Consider the following 7599-nt stretch of genomic DNA (forward strand, 5'->3'; position numbering starts at 1 on the left):
GCGCTCCTCGCAGGTGCAGCTGCCGCCCTGGCTCCTGTGCTACACGTAGCTCTGGCCAAATATTATCTCGGTTCTTCTTATTCCACCATCCACCCCTTCGGTTGTTTTCATCATAACAATGACTGGCATATTTTTCCTGGAGGGTTTAAAAGCAACGGTCAGTGATGAGACTGACTCACCCTGAGAATTTGTCTTCTGAGCTGCGTCTTCCCCAAGTCTGTACCACCTGCGCCGAAGTGGGGACAAAGCCATCCCTTGATTTGCACCTTATTTGAAAATCACTAACAAACTTGTTACTGTAGAGTGCGTCCAGAGACCATGGTCGTTGACAACTATAAGCAAACGGGAACGTTGTGGAGGGTAAGGGTGGGGGGAGGGTGAGTGGTAAAGAAGCATTACTGTTTGCAAGGTTCAAAACAAACAAAAGCCCAGTACTCTTTCTAGTGGACTTTGAGACCTACAAGAGACCATTCACTGCAAAAACCTTCATTCAAAAACGTGTATTTTAGAAACCAGAGCAGTGATGGCTTAAGAAAATGACAATAATAGAGGGTAGGGGAGATTGTCAATGCAAAGTATTTGCTTTTTCTCCAACTAATAGGCGTTAGCTTCTTACTATAGTGATAGATGACTCTAAGTGGCAAACCAACAAACAACCGCTAGTCCAGCAGTCATACAGGTGTTCAAAGATCCATGTCAAGTTTAAAATGCATCAAGCAGTAGACCAAGGCAGCTTTTGAAACTATCCATTTTATAATCAAACTTTGACATAAGTTTAAAAATTGTCATTTCTAATATCACAGTAGGAGCAATACATTTTCTGAAACACCGTTAAATGATCACATTCTTATAGTCCTTTAAAGAACCATTTTGCAAAATCATATATGCCAACGTCCAAGCTGGGATTAACTTCATAAGTCACAGCAATCACAATGAGTAAGAGAAAATAAGCGAGGTCAAATGATTTCATTGCAGTAGGATTACTCTTTACCCTTCATATCTTTCATTTCAGAGACTAAATAGAACAATGTGTGAAAAATCACCCCATTTCTAGTGTGTTTAAAATATGCATTGGAGGATATTACTGTATATATACCACAATATATAAAAATGACTTGTTATTTTCCTATTTTGTGTCTGAAACTATTTTAAATTTATTTTAAAAGAATAACAATGAAGTCCGGGGGCTTAAATGTGATTGGTGACCAATCACAAGTGCAGTTAATCAGTATTCCTGAAGGAAACGAGTTTGAAGGCCGGTTTTAGGATGACATATGTTAGCAATGAAGGAAGGGGTCACAAACATGTGATAGAGCAGTACCTGAGGATGAATGTGGAGGTGGGGTTGCCAGAATGGACTTGGGATGAGTGAGAACTACAACCTTTGTAAGGCAATCTGTGCTTTGTATCTGGAGAGGCAGTAATAGTTTGTAGTAAAGTGTTATGTGGCTTTGCCTCTGCCCTCTTCAGCAACCATTCCATCTCTTCCACCCCAATTTAAAAAAATGCACACATACACAAAATAAAAAGTTTAAAAACTCAAATATTTGGTTAAAAAAAAAAAAAAAAAGGCCTGGCACGGTGGCTCATGCCTGTAATTTCAGCACTTTGAGAGGCCGAGGTGGGCAGATCATGAGGTCAGAAGTTTGAGACCAGACTGGCCAATATGGTGAAACCTCATCTCTACTAAAAATACAAAAATTAGGCGGGCATGGTGGCGGGTGCCTGTAGTCCCAGCTACTCGAGAGGCAGAGGCAGGAGAATCGCTTGAACCTAGGAGGTGGAGGTTGCAGTGAGCCGAGACAGCACCACCGCACTCCAGCCTGGGCAACAGACAAGGCTCCGTCTCAAAATAATAATAATAAAATAATAATAATAACAAAAGTAATGGTAAGAGGGAATGTTGTGACATGGCAACTTTCCTGTGTGATGTGTATGCAGATTGTAAGTATTAAAACATGGGACTTTCAGCTGCTGTGCTGCCTCTCCTCTTCCCCTGGGGCTCCTTACCAGTTACTTATCCTAGTCTAGTCCCTTGGTACTGCCAGTGGGGGCAGAGGACAAATGATGGAAGCTATAACATGAGGGGGTAGCTCTGATAACAAATCTCAAGAACCAGGGGGACCCCCAAGTAAACAAAGGCCTGGAAGCAACTGGATATAGGGCCCGGGGGAAAAAAAAAGTCAGGATAAAGGAATCATAGCTGGGAGTCCCCTTATCAATAATGTACTGCAACTTTCTCATTTTACAGATGTAGAAACTAAGATCCTGAGACGTGGCAAATTCATAATTACAGAGATGATCCTGGTAGAGCCAAGACCAAAACAAAGGTGCCAGGTTCAGTTTTCTTTAACACCTCTTGAGAGTACTTCTCAAGTCCAAGAACTTAAGGTAGGTCTGGAAAGAAACAGATTAGGGCCGGGCACGGTGGCTCATGCCTGTAACACCAGCACTTTGGGAGGCCAAGGCGGGCAGACTGACTGAGGTCAGAAGTTCGAGACCAGCCTGGCCAACATGGTGAAACCTCGTCTCTACTAAAAATATCAAAATTAGCCGGGCTTGGTGGCAGGTGGCTGTAATCCCAGCTACTAGGGAGGCTGAGGCAGGAGAATCGCTAGAACCCGGGATGTGGAGGTTGCAGTGAGCTGAGATCGTGCCATTGCACTCCAGTCTGGGGGACAAGAGCGAGAATACATCTAAAAACAAAACAAAACAAAAAAACCACAGATTAAATTTTTTGTTGTTGTTAAAAAAGGAAGAAAGAAAGGGAAGAATGGATGAGGAGAGGGAGGGAAATAACTGTCTAGATGGCACTTAGGAGTGAAGTGGCCACTGGTGATTCCCTATCAAAGAAGCATAATCCCAAAGTGGTAACTGTTGCATTTGAGTATTGGCCCAGACTCTTCCAGAGAACCACAAATGGCTCTTAATAACTCCTAGAACTACTTGGAGCTATCTGTATATCTAACAAATGTTTTCATTACTTTATATTTTATGTCTAGATTTTTATTTCATTTATGGCTGGGCAATGGATGGGTAGGTAGTTCTATACTAAAAGTTCACATTCCTTTCCTGCCTAATAAATACATCATTAATTAACTGAATTTTAATGACATAATGTGGTTGAAAAATGTGGTTATATATTTACATTTCCCTGAAATATTAAATAAGGTGAATTTTTCAGCTGGGCGTGGTGGCTCATGCCTGTAATCCCAGCACTTTGGGAGGCCGAGGCAGGTGGATCACAAGGTCAGGAGATCAAGACCATCCTGGCTAACACAGTGAAACCCTGTCTCTACAAAAAATACAAAAAATTAGCTGGGCGTGGTGGCGGGTGCCTGTAGTCCCAGCTACTTAGGAGGCTGAGGCAGGAGAATGGCATGAACCCAGGAGACGGAACTTGCAGTGAGCCAAGATCACGCCACTGCACTCTGGCCTGGGCGACAGAGGGAGAGACTCTGTCTCAAAAAAAAAAAAAAAGTGAAATTTTCATTATTACAAATTATATACGTAAGAATACTGTTTAATATTTTAACACAGAGAGCCTTTAACATGTAAACTACTCTCCATAATATAAAAGTCTTCCTATAGAGATTAGAGAAAATATTACAATTGAACACAAATGTCCTATAAGGCCCACATATATTTATTTTATGACCATGAATATTATAACTGTAAATCTATGGTTGCCTAAAATCAACGATGGAGGAATGGCAGGGGGAATAGAGAATTGAAGAGAACTTCCAATCACCCTTGACCATGTCTTTCTCTTACTGCACCCCTCTCCCACAATCCAATAATTTTCAAGGACATCCCGTGCTAAATGTCTCTTAAATCCCACCATTTAGCCACCCTGTTCAGATCACTATCATCTCTACTCTCTATCACTCAATGAACTCTTAAGTAGTCTTCTTATAGCTCTTTTCCGCCAAAGCATCTTCCACAGAACAGCCAGAAGACTCTTTCTAACTATATAAATTTGATCATGATGTTCTCTGGCTTTAAAAAACCTCATTTCTAGAATAATGCTCAAACACTTAATAAGGCCATTTCAGATCCCTTTCACTTCTACAGCCTCCCCACCCCTACTTGAACTCTGTGCTCCAGCCATAATGTACCCCTTTACTCTCTAGCTAGCTAGACAGGTCTTCTTCCAAATGAACACCCTGTCTTTATCCCCTCACCCTTCCCCACCTCTGCTAAGTCTGACCAACCCTTATATATCCTTTCAGGTATCAGCTGATTTCAAAGGTCACCTCCCCAGGCACCTCAAAGCTGCCAAAGAGCCTCCTCTATACACACAGACCATATTCACACAAAACAACTCACATTTATCCTCTCAAACCAAATACCCCACTCTTAGATTATCTGATTTACTCATCTGTATCTCCCACTAGAGTGTAAGCCCAGTGGATCCATTGCTTGGCTATGCATATCCCTAGCAGAGTGGATGGCAGAAAGCAAGTGTTCAAATAAATATTTATTGAAAAACTGAATAATTGCACACATTCTAAGAACTGATCCTATGTGTTCTTTCTTGGGTTTCTTCTTGAAGGGATCTTTACAAAGGATGTGTAAAGACATAATCCCTGCCTTCTTGGGTTATTAATTAAAATCACACCAGGGAGTAGAGACTTATCCACAAGAAACAATTATGGCACAATATATCAAAATTTATTAATGAAGTGTTCAATGGAACATGATCAAGTGACAAAAACTCCAGTTGAAAGCAGCAGCACTATGGGTGGACAAGAAATTAGTCCTACATGCCTTCTCTGCCAGTTACGAATGAATGGTAATGGCATATGGTTGGTAAATAAGAAGGCCAGGAAAAAAAGTGTGTTAGCTGTCAACTCCAGCCTCACCATGGCCAGCATCAGCAGCTTGGATTGTGGTCTGAGAAGAGGCCCTGAAGGGCTGGGTGGTGAGACTTCCCCATCCCATCTCTTTTCAAAGACAGCAAACTCAGCAAAAGAGGGCACATTTGAAAATAAGAATATTGCAGCTATGGGAACTAGATCAGACCTGACCACCTCCTAAGGAGAAGGAGGTATGTCTTTATTTCTATGACGTTAAACAAGGGAATTTAAGCTGCTGACAGGTATTCTCCCTTTCTAGTTTTTTGAATGACTATCATATGCATATTAAGAAGAATCTGTGAACAGGGAGTTTCAAAGTGCTTTTCACATAAGTCATCAAGGCCGAGGTCTGTTCACTAACTACATTACTGAATTATAAAAGAGGAGGCTTTGATACCAGATCATTTCAATATCACCATTTTAATTTATTAAATTAAGAAAACTGCAGAAAAATCCAAGGAAGAGAAGTAATTACATGTATTCATTTATGCTTTTAAAAAGCAAGTTTGTCAAGAACTGTTGTTCCTGATTTGAACAACTTACAATGATATTTCACTTCCCAAAAATGTTAGGAGGGTGATGCTTATTACAAGTACTGATGAGGAAGTTAATTAGAACTTCATGATTAGAAATTCATAGATCACCATTTCCTTTACAATATTTCCGTAACTATTGACTCTTTAATCCTTTTTACAAGAGAAGTCTGAAATTTTAAGTAGAACACTCATTTCTACTAGAAAAGGAAAGACTTTCTGTAATTAGAGCCTGAACTTATAAGCATAAATTGATTTTAAAATAACTATATTCTGGCTTATATCCCCATTTGGGGATTCTCTGCTCCTTCCTTTCAATTTAGTTTAATCAACCTTTCTCTGGATCCATTTCCGTCCTTGTCTTCCTCAGACCCAGTGCAATCATCATTAACTTTTCCCTGTTTTGGTTATATTTTATCTGCAGTTCTTTAGCCTTTTGGTCATTCATCTGTTTGTCCTGCTCCTCTCTCAGTGTGCTTGTCTGCAAATCAGTACTACGAAAAATATGCTATCCCAGTCAACTGGGTTATTAATGCTGCATTTTGTTTTGCTTTATTCTTATAATTACTCCTGTATATGCCTGGACAAATTCTCTCCTATTTCTCATAGCCATGATTTTGAATTTGATCAGTTCCCTTAAATTCTCTAACCCAGAGATAGCTAAGTATAGTCCCTTCTTCTGGTAGCAACCTCCTTGGAGGAAATTTCCCCTCCCCTACAACATGCAATTATGCTGTTACTCCAGTAGTCCCATGGCCATCTTCTCTCTGTGCATCTATCTTTACATGATGTTCTCCTTGTCTGTCTCTCTCTCCTTTTTATTTTTTTTAACATATATTTTTTAAGACAAAGTCTCTGTCTCCCAGGCCAGAATGCAGTGGTGCAATCACGCCTCATTGCAGCCTCGACCTCTCAGGCTCAAGTGATCCTCCCACCTCAACCTCCAGAGTAGCTGGGACCAAAGGTACATACCACCATGCTCAGATAATTTTTGTATTTTTTGTAGTGACAGGATTTCACCATGTTTCCCAGGCTGGTCTTGAACTTCTGGGCTCAAGCAATACACCCACCTTGGCCTCCCAAAGGGCTGGGATTACAGGCATGAGCCACCAGGCCTGGCCTTTTCCTCTTCTTATAAGGACACGAGTCTTATTGAATTAAGAGCCCAAATTGATTATACCTTCAAAGAATGACTTTACCAAATAAGTTCATATTCACAGGCAGCAGAGGCTAAGACTTCACCAGTTCTTTTTGAGAGACTCAATTCAACCCATAGCAGGCATTTAGAATAAATCTGTTTAATGTTTAACATGTAGTACATAACACTTAACGTGGCACATTAAAATAATGAAGTGGCTGGGCATGGTGGCTCACACCTGTAATCCCAGCACTTTGGGAGGCCAAGGTGGGGGGTCACCCGAGGTCGGGAGTTCGAGACCAGCCTGACCAACATGGAGAAATCCCATCTCTACTAAAAATACAAAAAAAAAAAAAAAAAAAAAAAAAGGCCAAGTGTGGTGGTGCATGCCTATAATCCCAGCTACTCGGGAGGCTGAGGCAGGAGAATTGCTTGAACCTGGGAGGCGGAAGTTGCAGTGAACTGAGATTGTGCCATTACACTCCAGCCTGGGCAACAAGAGCAAAACTTCATCTCAAAAAAAATTTTTTAAATAAAATAAAATAATGAAGTTAATGAACAAAGTACAGAAACGTACTTATAATATCTGACACAGAACTAATTTGTGCTACATGTAGCCAAATAGAGATTACTTATACATTTATGCATACGTGTATACAAATACATACATATATATCCACACATATGTAGAGTATATTTTAAGGACTTCACAGACTAAGAAACAGATGTGTTCCTTCAAATACTAGTCATACTTTTGATTCATCTCTCTTACATTTTCTAAAACACAAATAGCATTAATACTAATTAATAACTATTCATGCCAGTAAATGCATGGCATTATATTTGGAGTGCTACACAAGAAACTATTAGCATTTACAAACTTTGACCCTTGAAAACACTTAAATTGCACATAAGAACACTCTCCATACCAGATATGGAAGCATCTATAATATTCAGAATTAAGATACAGATGAGCAGCACTTAGGAAGTATAACTTATTGTGATTAAAATGTGAGTGTTTGTAATATTATCCTTTGAAGATGCTATTTCTTCATATAGTATAACACAC

The 7599-nt window shown here is 40.1% G+C and overlaps 1 protein-coding gene across 1 annotated transcript in view; it reads right to left on the minus strand.

Annotated features, from left to right (window-relative positions):
* PCGF5 (polycomb group ring finger 5) overlaps positions 1-356 on the minus strand; it is a 63062-nt gene extending 62706 nt beyond the window's left edge. Inside the window, exon 1 of the mRNA XM_011947851.1 lies at positions 180-356. The gene's annotated coding sequence lies outside the window, so the exon portion shown is untranslated. The remainder of the gene's footprint in view (positions 1-179) is intronic.
* Positions 357-7599: the final 7243 nt, after the last annotated feature.

This window comes from Colobus angolensis, unplaced genomic scaffold, assembly GCF_000951035.1.
Source record: "Colobus angolensis palliatus isolate OR3802 unplaced genomic scaffold, Cang.pa_1.0 Scaffold270, whole genome shotgun sequence".
Lineage (NCBI taxonomy): Eukaryota > Metazoa > Chordata > Mammalia > Primates > Cercopithecidae > Colobus > Colobus angolensis.